General features: G+C 40.6%; 1 pseudogene; it reads left to right on the forward strand.

Annotated features, from left to right (window-relative positions):
• The first annotated feature begins 8,899 nt into the window (after positions 1 to 8,899).
• On the forward strand, positions 8,900 to 11,647 carry LOC148564680 (uncharacterized; annotated as a pseudogene).
• The last annotated feature ends 285 nt before the right edge of the window (positions 11,648 to 11,932 follow it).

An 11,932-nucleotide genomic window follows, 5' to 3' on the forward strand; every position in this document is an offset into this window, starting at 1 on the left:
GTCTTCCTCTATGTCAATTCCAGCTGAATTGTAGAAGTGACAAATGAGATGAGGAAAGGCTAACCTTACCAAAGTAGAGGACTTGTTTGCCACCTTGTAGAGTTCTAGGGATATAACCTCATGAACTTCTACTTTCTCTCCAATCATGATGCTATAGATCATGATAGCCCGGTCTATAGTAACTTCAGACCGGTTGCTAGTAGGAATGATTGAGCGTTGGATGAACTCCAACCATCCCCTAGCCACGGGCTTGAGGTCATGCCTTCTTAGTTGAACTGGCTTCCCTCTTGAATCTCTCTTCCATTGAGTGCCCTCTTCACAAATGTCTATGAGGACTTGGTCCAACCTTTGATCAAAGTTGACCCTTCTAGTGTAGGGGCGTGAATCTCCTTGCATCATGGGCAAGTTGAATGCCAACCTTACATTTTTGGGACTAAAATCTAAGCATTTCCTCCGGACCATTATAAGCCAATTCTTTGGGTCCGGGTTCACACTTTGATCATGGTTCTTGGTGATCCATGCATTGGCATAAAACTCTTGAACCATTATGATTCCGACTTGTTGAATGGGGTTGGTGAGAACTTCCCAACCTCTTCTTCGAATCTCATGTCGGATCTCCGGATATTCACCCTTTTTGAGTTTGAAAGGGACCTCGGGGATCACCTTCTTCTTGGCCACAACTTCATAGAAGTCATCTTGATGGATCTTTGAGATGAATCTCTCCATCTCCCATGACTCGGAGGTGGAAGCTTTTTCCTTCCCTTTCCTCTTTCTAGAGGTTTCTCTGGCCTTTGGTGCCATAAATGGTTATGGAAAAACAAAAAGCAACGCTTTTACCACACCAAACTTAGAAGGTTTGCTCGTCCTCGAGCAAAAGAAGAAAGAAAAGAGTAGAAGAGGAAGAAATAGAGGAGATGGAGGGGGTTTAGTGGTTCGGCCAAGTGGGGTAAGTAGTATGTATGGTGTGTGAAAATGAAGGAGTGAAGATGGGTTTATATAGGAGTGGAGAGAGGGGTAGGGTTCGGCCATGTATGGGTAGGTTTGGGAGGAAAAGTGGTTTGAATTTGAATGGTGAGGTAGGTGGGGTTTTATGATGGATGGATGTGGATTGGTGAAGAGATTATGAAAAAGAGGGTACGATTTGATAGGTGAGGGGTTTTGGGGGAAGAGGTATTGAGGTGATTGGTGAAGGGTATTTGGGGAAGGGTGTTATGGGAAAGTGTGAAGAAGAGAGAAAGATGAGGTATGTGAAGATCCTGTGGGGTCCACAGATCCTGAGGTGTCAAGAATTTCTCATCCCTGCACTAGGTTGGCGTGTAAACGCCCCTTTGCTTGCCAATCCTGGCGTTAAACGCCAAGTTGATGCCCATTTATGGCATTTAATGCCAGCTTTTCTACCCTTTCTAGCGTTTAAACGCCAGCTCTGTGCCCATTTCTGGCGTTAAATGCCAGTCTGGTGCCCTTTTCTGGCGTTAAACGCCCAGAATGGTGCCAGACTAGGCGTTTAATGCCCATTCTGCTACCCTTACTGGCGTTTAAACGCCAGGAAGCTTCTCCTCCAGGGTGTGCTATTTTGAATACTATTTTTCATTCTGTTTTTGTTTTTTTAGTTGTTTTTGTGACTTCACATGATCATCAACCTACAGAAAACATAAAATAACAATGGAAAATAAATAGATATGATTAAATAAAATTGGGTTGCCTCCCAACAAGTGCTTCTTTAATGTCAATAACTTGACAGTGGGCTCTGATGGAGCCTCACAGATACTTAGAGCATGATGATGGCCTCCCAACACCAAACTTAGAGTTTGAATGTGGGGGCTCTGTTTGACTCTACATTGAGAGAAGCTTTGCATGCTTCTTCTCCATGTGTGTAGAAGGAGATCCTTGAGCCTTAAACACAAGGCATGACTCATTCAATTGAATGACTAGCTCTCCTCTGTCAACATCAATCACAGCTTTTACTGTGGCTAGGAAGGGTCTGCCAAGGATGAGGGTTTCATCCATACTCTTTCCAGTTTCTAGGATTATGAAATCAGCAGGGATGTAGTGGCCTTCAACCTTTACCAAGACATCCTCTACAATTCCATGAGCCTGTTTCCTTGAATTGTATGCCATCTCTAATGAGATTCTCGCATCTTGTACCTTACAGATCCCTAGCTTCTCCATCACAGAGAGTGGCATGAGGTTTATACTTGACCCCAAGTCACACAGAGCCTTCTCAAAGGTCATGGTGCCTATGGTACAAGTTATTGAAAACTTTCCAGGATCCTGTCTCTTCTGAGGTAATTTCTGCCTAGTCAAGTCATCCAGTTCTTTGGTGAGCAAGGGGGGTTCATCCTCCCAAGTCTCATTACCAAATAACTTGGTATTTAGCTTCATGATTGCTCTAAGGTACTTAGCAACTTACTCTTCAATAACATCTTCATCCTCTTCAGAGGAAGAATACTCATCAGAGCTCATGAATGGCAGAAGTAAATTCAATGGAATCTCTATGGTCTCAGTGTGAGCCTCAGATTCCCATGGTTCCTTATTAGGGAACTCCTTGAAGGCCAGTGGACGTCCATTGAGGTCTTCCTCAGTAGAAATCACTGCCTTTCCCTCCTCTATGCATTCGGCCATGTGGGACGTATTTATGGCCTTGCATTCTCTCTTTAGGTTCTCTTCTGTATTGCTTGGGAGAGTACTAGGAGGGAGTTCAGTAATCCTTTTACTCAGCTGACCCACTTGTGCCTCCAAATTTCTAATGGAGGACCTTGTTTCAGTGATGAAACTTTGAGTGGTTTTAGTTATATCAGAGATTATGGTTGCTAAGTCAGATTGGCTCTGCTTAGAATTCTCTGTCTGTTGCCGAGAAGATGATGGAAAAGGCTTGCTATTGCTAAACCTATTTCTTCCACCATTACTGTTGTTGAAGCCTTGTTGGGGCCTCATTACCAAATAACTTGGCATTTAGCTTCATGATTGCTCTAAGGTACTTAGCAACTTACTCTTCAATAACATCTTCATCCTCTTCAGAGGAAGAATACTCATCAGAGCTCATGAATGGCAGAAGTAAATTCAATGGAATCTCTATGGTCTCAGTGTGAGCCTCAGATTCCCATGGTTCCTTATTAGGGAACTCCTTGAAGGCCAGTGGACGTCCATTGAGGTCTTCCTCAGTAGAAATCACTGCCTTTCCCTCCTCTATGCATTCGGCCATGTGGGACGTATTTATGGCCTTGCATTCTCTCTTTAGGTTCTCTTCTGTATTGCTTGGGAGAGTACTAGGAGGGAGTTCAGTAATCCTTTTACTCAGCTGACCCACTTGTGCCTCCAAATTTCTAATGGAGGACCTTGTTTCAGTGATGAAACTTTGAGTGGTTTTAGTTATATCAGAGATTATGGTTGCTAAGTCAGATTGGCTCTGCTTAGAATTCTCTGTCTGTTGCCGAGAAGATGATGGAAAAGGCTTGCTATTGCTAAACCTATTTCTTCCACCATTACTATTGTTGAAGCCTTGTTGGGGCCTCTGTTGGTCATTCCATGAGAGATTTGGATGATTTCTCCATGAAGGATTATAGGTGTTTCCATAGGGTTTTCCCATGTAATTCAGCTCTTCCATTGCTAGGTTCTCAGGATCATAAGCTTCTTCTTCGGATGAAGCTTCTTTGGTACTGCCTGTTGCTGCTTGCATGCCAGACAGACTCTGAGAAATTATATTGACTTGCTGAGTCAATATTTTGTTCTGAGCCAATATGGCATTCAGAGTATCAATCTCAAGAACTCCTTTCGTTTGAATTGTCCCATTACTCACAAGATTCCTTTCAGAAGTGTACATGAATTGGTTATTTGCAACCATTTTAATGAGTTCCTGAGCTTCTTCAGGCATCTTCTTCAGATGAAGAGATCCTCCAGCAGAGCTGTCTAATGACATCTTGGACAGTTCAGACAGACCATCATAGAAGATAACTATGATGCTCAATTCAGAAAACATGTCAAAAGGACACCTTCTGATCAATTGCTTGTATATTTCCCAAGCTTCATAGAGGGATTCACCTTCCTTCTGTCTGAAGGTCTGGACCTCCACTCTTAGCTTACTCAATTTTTGAGGTGGAAAGAATTTGGCCAGAAAAGCACTGACCAGCATTTCCCAAGAGATCAGGCTTTCCTTAGGTTGTGAATCCAACCATATCCTAGCTCTATCTCTTACAACAAAAGGGAAGACCATAAGTCTGTAGACCTCAGGGTCAACCCCATTGGTCTTGACAGTGTCACAGATTTGCAAGAATTCAGCTAAGAACTGATGAGGATCTTCCAATGGAAGTCCATGAAACTTGCAATTCTGTTGCATTAGAGAAACTAATTGAGGCTTCAGCTCAAAGTTGTTTGCTCCAATGGCAGGGATATAGATGCTTCTCCCATAGAAGTCGGGAGTAGGTGCAGTAAAGTCACCAAGCACCTTCCTTGCATTGTTGGCATTGTTGTTGTTTTCGGCTGCCATGGCTTCTTATTTGAAAATTTCTGTTAGGTCCTCTCCAGAGAGTTGTGCTTTAGCTTCTCTTAGCTTTCTCTTCAAGGTTTTTTCAGGTTCAGGATCAGCTTTAACAAGATTGCCTTTGTCCTTGCTCTTGCTCATATGAAAGAGAGAAGAAGAAATTATGGAATCCTCTATGTCACAGTATAGAGATTCCTTGAGATATCAGAGGACAAGAGGAATAGAAGGAGGAGGAAGAGAGGAGAGAATTCAAACTTATAGAAAGGGAGTCTAAATTGCACATTGAGGAAGAGTGCTAGTCCCTTAAATAGAAGAAGGTGAGAAGGGGGAAAAGAATTTTCGAAATTAAATTTTGAAAGATTTTGAAATAATTAAAAGAAATTTTGAAAAAAATTGATTGATGATTTTCGAAAATTAAAATTGAGAAAGTAGCTAAGTGATTTTGAAAAAGATTTTGAAATCAGAAATAAAAAAAGATATGATTGAAAATTATTTTGAAAAAGATGTAATTGAGAAGATATGATTGAGAAGATATGATTGAAAATCAATTTAAAAGAAATTTTTAAAATTAAAGTTGATTACTTGACAAACAAGAAATTAAAAGACATGATTCTAGAATTTAAAATTTGATTCTTTCTTAATAGGCAAGTAACAACTTGAAAATTTTGAATTAAATCATTAATTGTAACAAGGATTTTCAAAAATACTAAAAAAATCGAAAGGATTTGATTTTGAAAAGATATGATTGAAAAGATATGATCTGAAAAAGATTTGATTTTGAAAAATTATGAAAATTTGAAAAAGATTTGAATTGAAAACAAAATCTTCCCTCTTGTGCCATCCTGGCGTTAAACGCCCAGAATGGTATCCATTCTGGTGTTTAACACTTAAAATACTACCCTTTTGGGCGTTTAACGCCCAGCCAGGTACCCGGGCTGGCGTTTAAACGCCAGTTTTCCTTCCTCACTGGGTGTTTTGAACGCATAGCTTTTTCTATGTAATTCCTCTGCTGCATGTTCTGAATCTTTAATTCTCTGTATTATTGACTTGAAAAGACATAATTTTGAAAATTTTTTGAATTTTTAATGATGAGAAACAATAAAATGAAACTAATCATGGAAAATCAAGATCAAAACCAATAACGCATGCAAGACACCAAACTTATAAATTTTCATATTAGAGACACTAACAAATTGAGAATGCATATGAAAAACAACAAAACACACAAGACAAGAGAATTTAAAGATCAGAGCAAGGAAATCATCAAGAATAACTTGAAGATTAATGAAGAACATAATGCATATATTCGAAAATTGCAAGATGATTAAAGACATGCAATTGATACCAAACTTAAAAAATTGACACTGGACTCAAATAGGAAACATAGATTATTTTTGGTTTTATGATTTTATAAATTATTTTTGTAATTTTTTGAAAATTATTTGGAAAAGAAAATAAAGATTTCAAAATTCTTAATAAGAATTCCAGGAATCATGCAATGTTAGTCTAAAGCTTCAGTCTAAAAAGATTAGACATGGCTAGCCAAGCTTCAGCAGGACATTACATACAACAGCCAAATTGATGAGAATCAATCAGCATTTGTGATGATAAAAACATCATCTGAAACTCTAGAATTCATTCTTAAAAATTCTAAAGAATAAAATAAATTTACCTAATCTAAGCAACAAGATGAACCGTCAGTTGTCCAAACTCGAACAATCCCCGGCAACGGCGCCAAAAACTTGGTGCACGAAATTGTGATCATCAATGGCGCCAACAACTTGGTACGAACAATTGTAATCTCAACTCTTTTTTGCAATTCCGCACAACTAACCAGCAAGTGTACTGGGTCGTCCAAGTAATAAACCTTACCTGAGTAAGGGTCGATCCCACGGAGATTGTCAGCTTGAAGCAAGCTATGGTCATCTTGTAAATCTCAGTCAGGCGGATTCAAATGGTTATGGAGAATTGATAATTAAAAGATGAATAAAATATAAAATAAGATAGAGATACTTATGTAATTCATTGGTGAGAATTTCAGATAAGCGTATGAAGATGCTTTGTTCCTCCTGAACTTCTGCTTTCCTATTGTCTTCATCCAATCATTCATACTCCTTTCCATGGCAAGTTGTATGTTGGGTTTCACCGTTGTCAATGGCTACCTCCCGTCCTCTCAGTGAAAATGGTCCAAATGCGCTGTCAACGCACGGCTAATCATCTGTCGGTTCTCGATCATGTTGGAATAGGATCCATTGATCCTTTTTCGTCTGTCACTACGCCCAACACTCGCAAGTTTGAAGCTCGTCACAGTGATCCCTTCCCAGATCCTACTCGGAATATCACAGACAAGGTTTAGACTTTTCAGATCTCAAGAATGGCCGCCAATAATTCTAGCCTATACCACGAAGGTTTTAATCTTAGATTAGAAACCCAAGAGATACACATTCAAGCTTGTTTTGCATGTAGAACGGAAGTGGTTGTTAGGCACGCGTTCATAGGTGAGAATAGTGATGAGTGTTACATAATTATCACATTCATCATGTTCTTGTGTGTGAATGAATATCTTAGAGAAGAAATAGGCTTGAGTTGAATAGAAAAACAATAGTACTTTGCATTAATTCGTGAAGAACAGCAGAGCTCCACACCTTAATCTATGGTGTGTAGAAACTCTGCCGTGAAAAATACATAAGAACAAAAGGGCTAGGCATGGCCGTGAGGCTAGACCTCAAAATGTGATCAAGAGATCAAAAGATGAACTAAAGATTCCAAGATGAAAAGGTATGAAAATACAATAGCAAAAGGTCCTATTTATAGAGAACTAGTAACCTAGGGTTTACAGAAATGAGTAAATAATGTAGAAATCCACTTCCGGGCCCACTTGGTGTGTGCTTGGGCTGAGCATTAAAGCTTTCACATGTAGAGACTTTTCTTGGAGTTAAACTCCAGCTTGGGTGCCAGTTTGGGCGTTTAACTCCAGCTTTTATGCCAGTTTTGGCGTTTTTACGCCAAAATTTTTATGCTGACTTGGAACGCCGGTTTGGGCCATCAAATCCCAGAAAAAGCATGGACTATTATATATTTCTGGAAAGCCTAGGATGTCTACTTTCTAACGCAATTAAGAGCGCACCAATTGGGCTACTGTAGCTCCAGAAAATCTACTTTGAGTGCAGGGAGGTCAGAATCCAACAGCATCTGCAGTCCTTTTTCAACCTCTGAATTAGATTTTTGCTCAGGTCCCTCAATTTCAGCCAGAAAATACCTGAAATCACAGAAAAACACACAAACTCATAGTAAAGTCCAGAAATGTGATTTTTATTTAAAAAATAATAAAAATATAATAAAAACTAACTAAAACATACTAAAAACTACCTAAAAATAATGCCAAAAAGCGTATAAATTATCCGCTCATCAGAGAGTTGTTTGGGATGGTGACAGAAGTGGAGGATCCTGGATTATTTTGGGATCTTTTTGGTTATCTGTTTATACGTCTCTCTTTTGTATTTTGTTTAGCCTTGAGGCTTGTATTATGAGAGAAAAACTTTTATAAGCTGTTTTAAAACTGTCAAGTTTCTATATGAACTGTATATGGCTAGCCGGCTTAAACTCCTTGAGTTATGGATAGTTTCCTATGATATTATGTACTTATATTTTGATATATCTTGTTTGTCTCTTGTGTCTCGTGCTAGTAGCTTTGTTAGTACGTTTTGCGCTTTTCAAATCCAATATTTTGAGCTATATTTTTCATCGGGCTTCTAGATATTATATTATTCTTCTATATATTATATGTATGAGAATAGAACTGTCATAACCTCTTATTAACCTTTGCTTTACGATGTGAGGTAAGGCTTAGGATAATTAGGGTGTTACATTTAGTGGTATCAGAGCGGTTTGTACTCGTGAGCCTGAGGGATGGACCGATTGTGCTTCATTGCATACTCTGTGTGTCTTTTCTTTGATGCTATTAGGTTATCTACTTTATATATGAATAGCATGCTTGTTTGTGAGTGCCTGTTTGGGATAATTGAAGCAATAGACTTTTGATATTGAGACTGATCACCTTGATATCGATTGTTTGGTGTAGACAGGAACCCTAAGGGCCACTCGCGGGCGAGGTCGAACACGTACGTGAGAGAGTAGGAATAAGCAACCAACCGATAACCATGCCGAGTTCATGGCAGCCATGGCTAACTTAGCTAACACCATGGAAGCGAGTGCTGCTGCGACTCTACAAGCTGTGCAGAGGTTAGGCCAACTGGTGGGGAATGGCAATGGGAGTGGAGAAGGAAATGCCAATGACAATGCTGAGGGAAATGGCGATAACACGGGAGGAGTTTCGATGACCTTGGCGACATTCCTCAAGAATCATCCGCCACTTTATGAGTGTCCATAAATCCTGTTGAAGCGGACCACTGGTTCCAGGCTATGGAGCGTGCTTTACAGGCACATCATGTTCCACTCAATCAATATGTAGAGTTTGCTGCTTATCAACTAGCGGGAGAAGCCCAACCCTGGTGGCAAGCTGAGTGTCATTTGCTACAGCTTCGGAACGCCGACATTCCATGGGAGGTGTTCCAAATGGATTTCCACAAGAAGTATTTCCCTAAGTCTGCAAGGGAAGCGAAGGAGATAGAGCTAATGCAGCTGAAGCAAGGTTCCATGTCTGTGGCTGAGTACACCAATAAGTTCAAAGAGCTTTGTAGGTTTTCTCGGGTGTGTCAGGGTGACCCAGAAACTTTCGAGAGTTGGAGGTGCAATAAGTACCAAAGGGGTTTGAAGGACAATATTATGACTGATGTGGCTCCTATGGAGATCCGTGTCTTCTCCAACTTGGTGAATAAGGCTAGAGTAGTGGAGGAGTATGCCAAGACCGTGGCGGCATCTAAGGACACTCATGGAGGGAGCTCTAGTCGTGGGCATGGCAAGTACCTTCATCCGAGAAGACAAAGCTTCAAGAGAGGAGTATATGCGCCTCAAAGTCAAGGAGGCTTCAGAAAGAACACACATGACCAGATTCAGCGTGGCAAAGGGAGAGGAAATCAGAGTAAGGGTTCTTCGGATTTAACTTGTGATCGTTGTAGGTGTTTTCATCCATATGACTCTTGCAAGATTGGTATATGTGGGTGCTTCAACTGTGGCTTGCTTGGTCATTTTGCGAAGGATTTCCCTCGTGGGCAGAATCAAAATGCGGGCCAGAGTCAGCATCAAGGTCGAGTCTTTGCTGTGAATGCCAAGGATGCTTCTAAGGCGATTCCGTTGATGAGAAGTATATGTTTAATTGGTGATAAGTCCTTAGTTGCATTATATGATACTGGAGCTTCGCATTCGTTTATTTCATTTGCTAAAGTTGAGGAATTAGGCTTGAAAGTGTTAGAGTTACCTTCTGATCTGCATGTACATACTCCGCATCAAACAGTTATGACTAGGTCAGGTTGTAGACAAGTAGGGTTCAAGCTTGAGGGTAGAGAGTTTGTGCATGATTTGATCTGTTTACCAATGGTGGGGCTTGAAATGATTTTGGGGTTTGATCAGTTTTCGAAGAATCAGGTTTTGTTGGACTATTTTGAACGGACCATTCGGTTTATGCCAGAAGGAGAGAATGGAGCAGTGGTATCTACGTGGTATTACTTGAACTCTGTAATAGTGCATTGTAGTGGGGAGGAGTGTCAGGGTTATATTATGTTTGTTGCTAATGCATTAGGTGATGCCCAGAACTTAGATCATATACCGGTGGTTAGAGATTTTCTAGAAGTGTTCCCGGAAGATATCCCTGAGTTCCCACCTCAAAGGGAATTTGAATTTTCCATCGAATTGGTGCCGAGAGCCGGACCAATGTCGATTGCGCCATATAGAATGGCTCCGATAGAGCTGGCAGAATTAAAGACTCAGTTGGAAGAGCTTCTGAACAAGAGGTTCATTCGACCGAGTGTATCACCGTGGGGAGCGCCAGTTTTATTGGTGAAGAAGAAAGATGGGGGAATGAGATTGTGTGGATTACCGACAGTTGAACAAGGTGACTGTGAAGAACAAGTACCCGCTGCAAAGGATAGATGATTTGATGGATCAATTGCAAGGAGCTGGAGTGTTTTCCAAGATTGATTTGAGATCCGGTTACCATCAGATAAGGGTGAAGGAGGATGATATCTCTAAGACTGTGTTTAGGACATGCTATAGACACTACGAGATTGCAGTAATGTCCTTTGGGTTAACGAATGCACCTGCTGTTTTCATGGATTACATGAACAGAGTCTTTCGTCCCTTTTTAGACAAATTCGTGGTGGTTTTCATAGATGACATCTTGGTTTACTCTAAGACGGCAAGAGAGCATGAGGAACACTTGAGGATTGTGTTGCAAATTCTGAAGGAGCGGAAGTTGTACACTAAATTGTCAAAGTGCGAGTTCTGGAAGGAGGAAGTAAAGTTCTTAGGCCACGTGGTGAGTAAAGGAGGAATAGCTGTAGTTCCTTCAAAGGTGGAAGCGGTGATGGAATGGGAAAGACCGACGACTGTAACGAAAGTCAGGAGCTTTTTGGGTTTAGCCGGATGTTACCGGAGATTTATTGAAGGATTTTCCCGGATTGCACTACCAATGACGAAATTAACAAGGAAAGAGGTGCCATTTGTGTGGACATCAGAGTGCGAAGAGAGTTTTCAGACTTTAAAGCAGAGATTAACTTCAGCACCTGTTCTAATCTTACCGGAACCGCATGAATCGTTTGAAGTATATTGTGATGCGTCACTGAAAGGTTTGGGTTGCGTATTGATGCAACATCGGAATGTGGTGGCTTATGCATCGCGTCAGCTAAGACCGCATGAGGTGAATTACCCCACTCATGACTTGGAATTAGTGGCGATTGTCTTTGCATTGAAGATTTGGAGACACCACTTGGAGTAAGGTTTAGTGTCTTTTCTGATCATAAGAGCCTCAAGTATATCTTTGATCAGAAGGAGCTAAATATGCGCTAGAGAAAGTGGATGAAATTGCTTAAAGATTATGATTTTGAGTTGAGTTATCACCCTGGAAAGGCGAACATAGTAGCAAACGCTTTGAGTCGGAAATCTCTAACAGTAGCTTGGATAAGGATTAAGGAAGAGGAGCTAGTAGATAAGTTTGTGGATCTTAAGCTGGATATTAGAAAAGTTGCCGGGAGAGCTTGTTTGAACCAGCTATAAATCTCAAGCACGTTTAAATCAGAAATACAAAGGGCTCAGCAAGATGAGCAGAAGCTTCAACAATTGTTTCATCCAGTTGGTTATAAGAGGCGCGAAGAATTCACTAAGGATGATGAAGGGTTATGGAGATACAAGGGAAGAATTTGCATACCGGATGTGGGGAGTTTGCATATAACAATAGTTTTCATGCGAGCATTGGGATGGCTCCGTATGAGGCTTTGTATGGACGGAAGTTCCAGTCTCCACTTTGTTGGTATGAGTCTAGTGAAGCAAGTGTATTGGGTC

This window comes from Arachis ipaensis, chromosome B5 (assembly GCF_059453495.1).
Source record: "Arachis ipaensis isolate K30076 ecotype BB chromosome B5, ASM5945349v1, whole genome shotgun sequence".
Lineage (NCBI taxonomy): Eukaryota > Viridiplantae > Streptophyta > Magnoliopsida > Fabales > Fabaceae > Arachis > Arachis ipaensis.